The sequence below is a fragment of the Helianthus annuus genome, chromosome 4 (assembly GCF_002127325.2).
Source record: "Helianthus annuus cultivar XRQ/B chromosome 4, HanXRQr2.0-SUNRISE, whole genome shotgun sequence".
Taxonomy (NCBI): domain Eukaryota; kingdom Viridiplantae; phylum Streptophyta; class Magnoliopsida; order Asterales; family Asteraceae; genus Helianthus; species Helianthus annuus.
In genome coordinates, this window is record NC_035436.2 from 143,618,029 (window position 1) to 143,631,059 (window position 13,031).

The window sequence follows — 13,031 nt, forward strand, 5'->3', positions numbered from 1 at the left end:
AAAGCGTAAGGATTTTCACTTCGAAGTGGGTGAAAAGGTGTTGCTTAAAGTATCGCCCTGGAAAGGAGTGATGCGTTTCGGCAAGAAGGGCAAACTGAGTCCGAGATACATAGGACCTTTTGAGGTCATTGAACGTGTCGGATCAGTTGCCTATAAGTTGAACTTGCCTGAAGAGCTCAATGGAATTCACAACGTGTTCCACATCTGCAACCTCAAAAAGTGCTTCGCCGATGAATCATTGGTGATTTCACACACAGATGTGCATATAGATGAGAGTTTAAAGTTTGTAGAAAAACCTTTGTCGATTGAAGATCGACAGGTGAAAAAGCTTCGAAGAAAGCACGTACCGATTGTAAAAGTCAAATGGGATGCTCGTAGAGGTCCCGAATATACGTGGGAAGTCGAAGACACAATGAAAGAAAAGTACCCCTATTTATTTGAGTAAATCTCGGGTCGAGATTTATTTTAAGGGGGTGAGGATGTAACACCTCGAATTTTTGTGTCCAATAATGTGTTAACACGTGTCATTTGTTTACACGTGGCATTGATATTAAATAAAGGACTAATATTGACAAAACTCGAAAGTATATAAATTCGAGGGTTATAAATGTCAAACAAGGGTAAATATACTGTATAGTAGCCCTAAATGGTGCTTGTACCTTCGAACGAATAAATCATGGATCGTACGGAAGCGAAACACGGAAGAAAGTGAGAGATTACGAGCTACAGGGGTTAACTGTGTCAACATGTTTAATTATACCTCTGAGTGGCCCTTTAACGCTCCCGAGGCTTTGTAACAGTTTTATACGCTCACTAGAACATACTGTATAAATTCCGCGAAGTTCCGTTTTAAAGCAAGAAAGTTATGACCGAATTCGTATGAGAAGGGTTAAAAGCGTCAACAATGAAAGTTAAGACTTTCTGAATAATTAATAAACTAACCGGGGACTTAACAACGCGGGTAAATAACAAGAGGTCCTTAGTTGTAATTAACCGAGGGCCAAACCGCAAAGTTACCCCTTCAAACCCGAAAGGTCAGGTTAATCATTACGAAAGATTTCGTTATTAATTACCAGGATTTCGTAATGATTATAAAAGATTTTAAAAACTTGAAAATCCAACCTCTCGCGACCCGCATTAAGTTTCGGGTTAAGTTGAGGCGGGCCGCGAGCCACCTCTTTTACTCGCCTGATATTTAAACCTCAGGCGACCCGCATTAAACATGCATGGAACTCCCATGCGGGCCGCGTGGGACGCCCAGATGCAGAATGTTTGTAGTTTCTTGCCTTTTGAGCATTATGAACGATCAAACACCAATAAATGAGGCATGGGCACCCTATACTTGACCCATAGCTCCAGGGGACACATGCCCATCATCCATGATCAGTTGTAGGCTGTTGTGTGTTGATCTTGAGCTCATTTTTCACTATAAATAGTCATGTTGTGGTCATAACATTCACACAACTCAAACACTTCTATCTGATCATTCTAAGAAGCTCTCTAGCATTCTCTTCTGCTCTCTAAGCAAGATATAACTTCTGTAAGTCGTTCATACCCATTTTGGTCTTACATTTCCATAGTTCTAGCTTATAAACTCAACCGTCGTAACTAACGGTTGTCATAGCGATAAATCACAAATGGTCCAGTGAATTGTCGGATCAAAAGTAGTTTTGAGTTGGTATTTACGTGGGTAATAAACCCCTAAAAGGGTTTCCTCTGATCACCACTCTAACTATGTCAAATATCGAGTCAAACGCGCACTTAAAAAGTCAACAGAAAGTTGTTTTGCCATTTTGTACATAATCTGTGATGTATATGCTATGAAACCTGTTTTGATAATCATAAAACATAATAATAAGTATGTAAACTTGTTTGCGCTCGTTTGAATCGACCATTTGCTATATTGACCCGGTTCGGAGCCGAATGTCGCAAAAGTTTGACTTTTGCTTTGACTTCAGTTCTGACCCGTTTTAGTGAGGTATAGATATGCCTTAGGACTCTCTTAGGACCAGGTTACATGGTGGTATAAACCTCTGTGATCGGTTCATGAGTTATCCGAGTCTTTTGCACATTTCCGATTAATCGCCTAAAAGTTGACCGTAACGCCATTTTGAAAATAAAACGAGTATTTCGGACATGTGAACGGACCAGAACCTTGCTTACTAAATTATAAGCATGTCCTTAAAGTTTCACGTCAATCCGAGGTCTAGAATGGGAGTTATGCTAAATAGCGCAATTAAAGTAAACTTTTGTAATAAACGGCGCAATTAGCATAACGCCTATCTAAACCAATATTTCGTCACCAAAACTTTTACCCACTGTAGTAAAATAATATTTTGGGAATTTTAAAGATTTTTAATAATTTTTACCTTGCTCATAACCTGCGGTTATGGCTACGGTTCGGTAAATACCGAATATGCCCTTTTCGGCCAAAACTTGAGTTCTACAAGGTCTTTTGACCCGATTCCAGTTGCTACTGATTTTAAATAATAAATAAAGTATTTTAGACTTTATAAACTGTTCGGGAAACTCAGATTTCCTGTAGAACTCGAAAAGCTCTTTAAAAGTCTTTAAAATGACCGAAAAGCCCCTACGGGGCATAGTATTAACTTAAACTCGTTACGGGCATCACGGGAGGTATCCTACTGATACCACAACCTCTTTGAGGCATATTGACTTAGGAAATAAGCGTAAGACTCTCATGGTTAACCGTTTCGCCTATTGCGCGCACGGTTCGGCTTATGAAACTAGTTTTCATAATTTAGCCGATACGGGTCAAATTATATTATTTGAACCCCAAGATCCAGAGTGTGAACCATAAACCCATATAAAACACGTCTCTGAACTTGTTGGGTCAGAATCACACTCCATTCTCGGTTTTCGCCTTTTCGCGCGATTAAACCATATTTATATTCCGGAACCAACCGGTCTAGGCCACGGCCAATATAAAGACCCGTTAGGATTCTAAGAGGTTAATTAAAACCTTCGTTCCAGATTAGGAGCACAGTAAAAGCTATCGGCGATTTAATCAAATTAAGGAATAATACTTGCAAAGGTAAATACTTTAACTTATTTCCCCTATATGGGCTTGGGTTACGGTATATTAATACCGCTTGATTGAGCATTATATTTTTCCATCGCTTAGGTGGTTAATTAAATAATATGATCGGCTCATTTAAACAGTTTTGTTTCTTAAAAGCCTTTGGGGGGTTTAATGACCGTTGTCCCGGATATCCTTGGCATCATTTTACGAAATGGCCACGACCATCGGCATCCCGGTGTAGGCGTACACCCGGTATATATTGTCGACATTAAATTAAAAGACGTAGCCGTTGGTTTTTATACTACGGTTTTACGCAATGTGGTGTGTCTATAAATCTTTAACCCGGCACGCCCCGGGCTACTGAACGCATAAAAGAACATGTAAAACGTTCACAAGATTTTAATAATTTTCGCAAGTTATAAAAGAGTTTGTGCCTTGTGCATTCAAATCAATTTTAATAAGCATTTTCAAATGTGTCAGTTGAATGTATTTACCAGTGTAAACTGACGTATTTTCCCCAAAAAGATTAAGTGCAGGTACTATAGGAAATGGGCTGGTATTAGCTTCCTAAGCATCACGAATAGTCTCGCAAACTCGATGCCGTATCTGAATGAACAATATTTTATTATTATTTTGATCCGCTGTGGATATATTCGACTTCTGTAATACATTTGATATTACAACCAGAGGTTGAAGTATATATTTATCTTTAAGCTTCCGCTGTGCATTTATATAATTGTGTGGTTTGACTATATTGTTGCCAACATCGTCACGGTAATCCCCCACCGGGCCCACCGGTGAGACACGTGGAAATCGGGGTGTGACATTACCCACTCGACGAAACTCCCTAGTTTCGTCGTGATCACCCTTTTGGCGAAACTCCCCCGTTTCATCGTCAACCCCATCGACGAAATTCTCTAGATTCGTTGACATGCGTTTCGTCGACAAGCAACTATTACGTCAAATTAACAGTTTCAAACACAGAAGAACCCTAATCTCAACGCAACGATCTATCATCAACATCAAACCTAGCCACAGATTGCTACCAGATCATTGGCATATACAAGACTATAACACATGCTCGTTTAACGTTCATAGGCAGGCGATAACATGATTTGCAAATATCAAACAGACATAAACAGTTATTAAATCTGTAAGACCCTAATACGTATTTGACTAAAAGTCGCAGCGGAAGTTCAAGCCACAAACTTTCTTTCATTATAGACACCTTAACTTATTTAAAAATTAACTTTAACATAACTCTTTCACATAAATCCATCAATCGACTTATTTACTAAGTAAAAACATAGCTTATGTTTACTACATTATATACATCAACGTTCCCGTACAATCTCACTAGTGACTCGATCCTCGATCTCTGTTCCTTGATGATCCTCATGACTCGTACTACCTGCGCTCACCACATTAAATTCATAACATTAGTACGCATTATAAACATACAAGATTTATTCACGTTTACTTCTTGTTCCGTTAATTCTTTACATCCCAGCTTTCCATCTGATCGTACATTCCGTGGTGAGACTTTCTCATTGTACCTGCGTTACACTTCGTTCACAAGGCACACTATTATTATCGTCAATACTCAATTTCATTGAATACATGCGTATATACTTTCATACATACTTACATATGTGCATCCGTTCACACATAACTACTTACAAACCTACGTACCTACACTCATACGTACGTTCCTACATACGTGCATACCTACATACATACATACATTCATTCATACATACCACTTATATTCACACATACATACATACCTTCATACGTATCTACTTAAGGAAATTCTTAACTTAGAATCCCACATTTAGGTACCATATTACTTCATATTCTTTAGGATCCCACCTTTGGGTACCATATTACTACATATTCTTTAGGATCCTACCTTTGGGTACCATATTACTACATATTCTTTAGGATCCCACCTTTGGGTACCAAATTACTACATATTCTTTAGGATCCCACCTTTGGGTACCATATTACTACATATTCTTTAGGATCCCACCTTTGGGTACCATATTACTACATATTCTTTAGGATCCCACCTTTGGGTACCATATTACTACATATTCTTTAGGATCCCACCTTTGGGTACCATATTACTACATATTCTTTAGGATCCCACCTTTGGGTACCATATTACTACATATTCTTTAGGATCCCACCTTTGGGTACCATATTACTACATATTCTTTAGGATCCCACCTTTGGGTACCATATTACTACATATTCTTTAGGATCCCACCTTTAGGCCCCCTACCCGTCGGCGACGCCCTCTAGTTTTTGCAGTTTTCTGCAGGTTCGTTTCGTCGTCCGTACGCACTAAAACGCACGTAACTTTTGAACCGTTTACCCGTTTGACCTCCCGTTTCTTCCCACATGCTTGTAAATTCACATTCTATCATATGAACTTAAAATCTTACCTCCGGATTACGGAAATCCTTAACTTACATACATTCGACTTAACTATTTTCTAACTATTTGACCCGTTAAGGGTATTCGCGCATTAATTGGTCTATGACTGACCAAACCATCATCCCCACTTCCATACTTGTCCAAAACATTACTCTAATCGAATAACTTGCTTCTAAACCACTTTTAAGTTCGTTTACCCCAAAATACCCATCATGGGCATTTTGGTCAACCTTAAACCCATCATTTACGACGAAAGACTTTAACACATATTTGACCTCAAACATCATATTTAATTCATTACAACACTTTATTACTTACTTGTACTACGAAGTGATTACGGAAATCACTTACCTTGTGCATCCGGGTTCGTATCCGATTCCTTGCCTCCTCTTGACCCGTTAGCCTTTCATGCTTGAGTCCGTCTTGACATGACTCCTATACTTTCATGTCACCAAATTACATTTTCATTAGCATACATCATTGTACATGTTAATGATCATATCAACCGCATATTTCACATTTGACTTCCTTTAGTCACAACTAACAAGCATGAGACATATAATCAATTTCATATCCTTTCAAACTAACGTAATTCATCATGTCATCTCAAATAATGCGTATTAACATAACACGTACCATACGACTTCCTATGAACCTACCTGTACGACAACAATTCAAGTCATGCTTCTTATGTGTAGACGCATAATTGACTTCCAGAAGTCAACGGTTTAACATATAACTTACGACATAACCTCATATTGTATGACATCTACAACTACATGATCACTTACTTGTATACATATACACATATACATACATAATCCATTCCACCCACGCTAGCATTCTCATATTTTCACAACTAACGCTTTAACCCATACTAAGCTAACCCAACATCATTTCAACATAATATCCACACGAACAATATCCAAACACACTTCTCATGTTAGTTTACTATCAAATACATCATTTTCACATCCCACATATATTCATCTTTTACTTACATACAATTTCCTCTATTAAGCTCACCTAGGCATTTCATCAAACACTTGGTGTGCGTACCACTATCTTAGTACAATGTACAACCCATTCATGCATGATCCTCCATGTTGTATTCTTCATTCATCAAATTCAACTAAACATCCATTTAATTCATGTCCTAATCAACTTATCTAAAATAATTCATCACATACAACATACTAAATCACAATTTACACAATTATTGGACATGGTGATTCACTCCCTTCATCATCCCAAATGGGTTTTACTTCTAAACATGAAATTAATCAAAATCATACACAACACATGTTCCATATGATGATTCTAACACATATTCATGCTCAATCTCATACAATTTCGTGGATTGATCATAACCCACTTCATAGCAAGATTATTAAATCACAAATTACAACTTACCACATGCTTGCTAGGGATAGATTGTCAAGAAAACGAGTTCATGCATCGGATTTGAGCCTAATCTCCTTGTCAATTTGAAGCTTGCTTGTGAACTAGGGTTTACACCCATTTTCTCCTCATCCTGATCGATCTCACGCACACACCTAGTGTGTCTGAGATTTTTTTTGTTTTAATTAAACTCAGATTCAAGTTTGGCAATCTTAGTCCCTCATGTTCTCTCTTATTCATAATTGGCACAACACTCATCCTTTAATTGCTTCTACCATACTTTTAACTAGGTTAAATAACCTAGTTATTTATTTCTTGATGTGCCATATTATAACATTTAACGAATATAAAAATTCGGGTTTTTTGGGGTGTTACAAGTCTACCCCCCTTAAATGAGGTTTCGTCCCCGAAACCTTTCTCATTTTCCATCGAACACTAGTTACCTTCCTCACTTTCGTTTGATACTAATCACCTTGTCTTTTAGTTCATCGACACGACCACCAGCCCATCTCATTGACAATCTTATATCTTCAAGAACCCGCCCCAGAGCTCTTATTAGTGTCGCTTTCACTAAAAATGCTAGCTTCTAACATACTTCTTAACTAAAGGTTCATTCATCATTATAATATTCGTATATCATGTTCCATATATTTTGTTCGCTTGAAACAATTCTAACATCCTAATAATAACATTCCTTCCTGTTTATTTCAAATTTCATATCATCTTGTTGACTATGCGATCTAAATTCATCATTTACACATACCTCTTCTATCCTTAATTTGATAGGTACATCATAATAATAGGTAAACTATCCATTCTTTACTCATATATTATTCACATTACCGACTTCTTTCTAACAAGTCTATACTTTTCATACCATACTTTCACCTACCATCCTCATTTCATTGACCCGATTATAAAAGACTTAATGTCTCCATCTCATCTTTTAAGATTTACATTCTATTCATATACATCATATAGCATTCAGTCCTTGTTTTGTTATCTCAACAAAACTACTACTTCATAGTTACACCTACATGCTTAACTCCATAGTTAGCTCATTCTACTCTTCTATAGTCAGCTAAAATAAAATAAAAAAATCAAACTTCCCATATTATACCATACCCATTCCATCATTCATTTCGTAGGTCGTACCCAATTAACCAATTCATACTTATCTAACATAAGTTAAACTTTTTACTGACCTCATCTCATATCATCCATCGACGATCTGCAACCCAGATCGATCCGCATTCTTCACGAGTACTAGTCATACCAGGCTAGATTTCATTCATCCGCGTGCGCTTTCACCCGTGCACATCCTTCCACCAATTCGTTTGGTTTCATCACATCAAGAGTTCCTAACATTATAATCTACAATTTTTGCGGTTAGCACATTTCATTCAAGCATTCATTATACTAGGTGATTACTCACCTATATTTCCTTTTTCAACGTCCTACGTACAAACTTTAACACATTCCGCATTTCATTCCTTACATGCAATTCTTTTATTCTGGTTCCTCATTTCATCAACCTTTGCAGTTTGACCCTTTCCAGGTCAGGCTGTCATTTCTTACTTACCATAGATGTATTGAGGTACTCTTCGTACTTCTTTCCATTCATGCTTACTTGCATAGACATTCATTACATCATTTCGGTATTCTTAACAAAACTTACCTGTTCGTATTTAAATCATTGTCCGGGTCGTAGCCCGTCATTCATTATGACTCCTAAGAGTCCATTACTAACATATTTAACACATAACTTGTTCGAACTTCTTTCTTTCGCTTTAAAATTTAGGTTTGCATGCCCATTACGATCATTCTTTTGTTTATTACTTTACATTTACCCGTATGACTCGTTTGACACAACCATGGTCAAACTGTCGACACATTATGATGTGGATTAATTTCATCCCTTTTTATATTTTAAATCCGTCCCGCGAACTCAAACGTCACATTCATGCCTTTCATTGCTTTCATGTTTTGAATCCGTCTAGCGGTTCCACACATACTATTCATACATTTTCTTCCTTTCGTGCTTTGAATCCTTTTTGCGGATTCAAACATTTCATTTACATTACCCATTCACATCTTTCATTCATTACATGTGCTGAATCTGTCTCACAGATTCAAACATATCATTTTCTGCATTTCATTCCTACATAGTACTCTCAATTTCCCGAGAGCCTTACTACCCACTTCACCCGCACGCCCACCTGCTACCCAATTCTACAGATATACCTGCGATAATTACCACGGTCTCACGAACGTCATATGCTTCTTGCGTACTGGCCAGGTGCGCAATTCACATACTAATTCCGTGCCTTCAGGTAATCATCGCCTTATGTCCGCATTAGTGGGTCTTAGTTCGTGCTACATTTTTACAATTTTACCAAGACAATATCGTTGTCTTCCGTTTAGTACTTACCCTCCCAAGGAGACTTCTTCCTTTTTCTTTTAACAACGGTACCCATACATGTCAACATTGTGTACCTGGGGTCCGTCTGTCCATTCGCATCCTTGCCTGCCTTAGCATCCACCTTAGACTGCATTCACGGATCATCCTCTCCAAACTTTTAAGCTTACCTTACACATAGCAAACCGTTAGCTTCTTCATATGAATACATACATACACGTTTTCATTCCATTTCTACCTTTGGATCTTGATCGAGTCATGGATTGTACAGGTTCCTTATCACAAGAGCACATAGGTTTGAGTTCAAGTACCTACCTTCTCGTACTTGATTCCCTCAAACAGGGCTCTGATACCAACTTGTAAGACCCTAATACGTATTTGACTAAAAGTCGCAGCGGAAGTTCAAGCCACAAACTTTCTTTCATTATAGACACCTTAACTTATTTAAAAATTAACTTTAACATAACTCTTTCACATAAATCCATCAATCGACTTATTTACTAAGTAAAAACATAGCTTATGTTTACTACATTATATACATCAACGTTCCCGTACAATCTCACTAGTGACTCGATCCTCGATCTCTGTTCCTTGATGATCCTCATGACTCGTACTACCTGCGCTCACCACATTAAATTCATAACATTAGTACGCATTATAAACATACAAGATTTATTCACGTTTACTTCTTGTTCCGTTAATTCTTTACATCCCAGCTTTCCATCTGATCGTACATTCCGTGGTGAGACTTTCTCATTGTACCTGCGTTACACTTCGTTCACAAGGCACACTATTATTATCGTCAATACTCAATTTCATTGAATACATGCGTATATACTTTCATACATACTTACATATGTGCATCCGTTCACACATAACTACTTACAAACCTACGTACCTACACTCATACGTACGTTCCTACATACGTGCATACCTACATACATACATACATTCATTCATACATACCACTTATATTCACACATACATACATACATACATACCTTCATACGTATCTACTTAAGGAAATTCTTAACTTAGAATCCCACATTTAGGTACCATATTACTTCATATTCTTTAGGATCCCACCTTTGGGTACCATATTACTACATATTCTTTAGGATCCTACCTTTGGGTACCATATTACTACATATTCTTTAGGATCCCACCTTTGGGTACCAAATTACTACATATTCTTTAGGATCCCACCTTTGGGTACCATATTACTACATATTCTTTAGGATCCCACCTTTGGGTACCATATTACTACATATTCTTTAGGATCCCACCTTTGGGTACCATATTACTACATATTCTTTAGGATCCCACCTTTGGGTACCATATTACTACATATTCTTTAGGATCCCACCTTTGGGTACCATATTACTACATATTCTTTAGGATCCCACCTTTGGGTACCATATTACTACATATTCTTTAGGATCCCACCTTTAGGCCCCCTACCCGTCGGCGACGCCCTCTAGTTTTTGCAGTTTTCTGCAGGTTCGTTTCGTCGTCCGTACGCACTAAAACGCACGTAACTTTTGAACCGTTTACCCGTTTGACCTCCCGTTTCTTCCCACATGCTTGTAAATTCACATTCTATCATATGAACTTAAAATCTTACCTCCGGATTACGGAAATCCTTAACTTACATACATTCGACTTAACTATTTTCTAACTATTTGACCCGTTAAGGGTATTCGCGCATTAATTGGTCTATGACTGACCAAACCATCATCCCCACTTCCATACTTGTCCAAAACATTACTCTAATCGAATAACTTGCTTCTAAACCACTTTTAAGTTCGTTTACCCCAAAATACCCATCATGGGCATTTTGGTCAACCTTAAACCCATCATTTACGACGAAAGACTTTAACACATATTTGACCTCAAACATCATATTTAATTCATTACAACACTTTATTACTTACTTGTACTACGAAGTGATTACGGAAATCACTTACCTTGTGCATCCGGGTTCGTATCCGATTCCTTGCCTCCTCTTGACCCGTTAGCCTTTCATGCTTGAGTCCGTCTTGACATGACTCCTATACTTTCATGTCACCAAATTACATTTTCATTAGCATACATCATTGTACATGTTAATGATCATATCAACCGCATATTTCACATTTGACTTCCTTTAGTCACAACTAACAAGCATGAGACATATAATCAATTTCATATCCTTTCAAACTAACGTAATTCATCATGTCATCTCAAATAATGCGTATTAACATAACACGTACCATACGACTTCCTATGAACCTACCTGTACGACAACAATTCAAGTCATGCTTCTTATGTGTAGACGCATAATTGACTTCCAGAAGTCAACGGTTTAACATATAACTTACGACATAACCTCATATTGTATGACATCTACAACTACATGATCACTTACTTGTATACATATACACATATACATACATAATCCATTCCACCCACGCTAGCATTCTCATATTTTCACAACTAACGCTTTAACCCATACTAAGCTAACCCAACATCATTTCAACATAATATCCACACGAACAATATCCAAACACACTTCTCATGTTAGTTTACTATCAAATACATCATTTTCACATCCCACATATATTCATCTTTTACTTACATACAATTTCCTCTATTAAGCTCACCTAGGCATTTCATCAAACACTTGGTGTGCGTACCACTATCTTAGTACAATGTACAACCCATTCATGCATGATCCTCCATGTTGTATTCTTCATTCATCAAATTCAACTAAACATCCATTTAATTCATGTCCTAATCAACTTATCTAAAATAATTCATCACATACAACATACTAAATCACAATTTACACAATTATTGGACATGGTGATTCACTCCCTTCATCATCCCAAATGGGTTTTACTTCTAAACATGAAATTAATCAAAATCATACACAACACATGTTCCATATGATGATTCTAACACATATTCATGCTCAATCTCATACAATTTCGTGGATTGATCATAACCCACTTCATAGCAAGATTATTAAATCACAAATTACAACTTACCACATGCTTGCTAGGGATAGATTGTCAAGAAAACGAGTTCATGCATCGGATTTGAGCCTAATCTCCTTGTCAATTTGAAGCTTGCTTGTGAACTAGGGTTTACACCCATTTTCTCCTCATCCTGATCGATCTCACGCACACACCTAGTGTGTCTGAGATTTTTTTTGTTTTAATTAAACTCAGATTCAAGTTTGGCAATCTTAGTCCCTCATGTTCTCTCTTATTCATAATTGGCACAACACTCATCCTTTAATTGCTTCTACCATACTTTTAACTAGGTTAAATAACCTAGTTATTTATTTCTTGATGTGCCATATTATAACATTTAACGAATATAAAAATTCGGGTTTTTTGGGGTGTTACAAAATCCAGTCCTATCAATCACTAATATACATCAATTCAGATCCGATTTTCATATCCCGAGCGCTATCCCTACTCCTACGGTTTGATTAACAAGTTACATGTTTATTATAATCCGATTCAAGCACACACACTGATCATTAAAACCCTAGATCGACATCATGATTCACATACAACCATGTAACCAATCCATCATGCGTACCATAATCAAGAACACCATAATCATATATTTAGAGTTCAAGCCAATTAGGTGTGAGGTTACTAACCTATCCGTAGAACGTGAACAGGAATAGTCAAACAAGGATCTGCCGTCGCACAGGGGAATATGGAGAGGGAT

At 37.3% G+C, this 13,031-nt stretch overlaps 2 long non-coding RNA genes across 2 annotated transcripts; both read right to left on the minus strand.

Annotated features, from left to right (window-relative positions):
• Positions 1–4,411: 4,411 nt before the first annotated feature.
• Positions 4,412–7,060, minus strand: LOC118491352. Its single transcript, XR_004891417.1, has 3 exons — positions 6,899–7,060; positions 5,837–5,920; positions 4,412–4,454 (listed from the first exon to the last, which is right to left on the minus strand). It is a non-coding gene; the product is annotated as an uncharacterized LOC118491352 (long non-coding RNA).
• Positions 7,061–9,879: 2,819 nt separating this feature from the next.
• On the minus strand, positions 9,880–12,496 carry LOC118491353. The gene is made up of 3 exons (XR_004891418.1): positions 12,335–12,496; positions 11,273–11,356; positions 9,880–9,922 (listed from the first exon to the last, which is right to left on the minus strand). It is a non-coding gene; the product is annotated as an uncharacterized LOC118491353 (long non-coding RNA).
• Between the last annotated feature and the right edge of the window lie 535 nt (positions 12,497–13,031).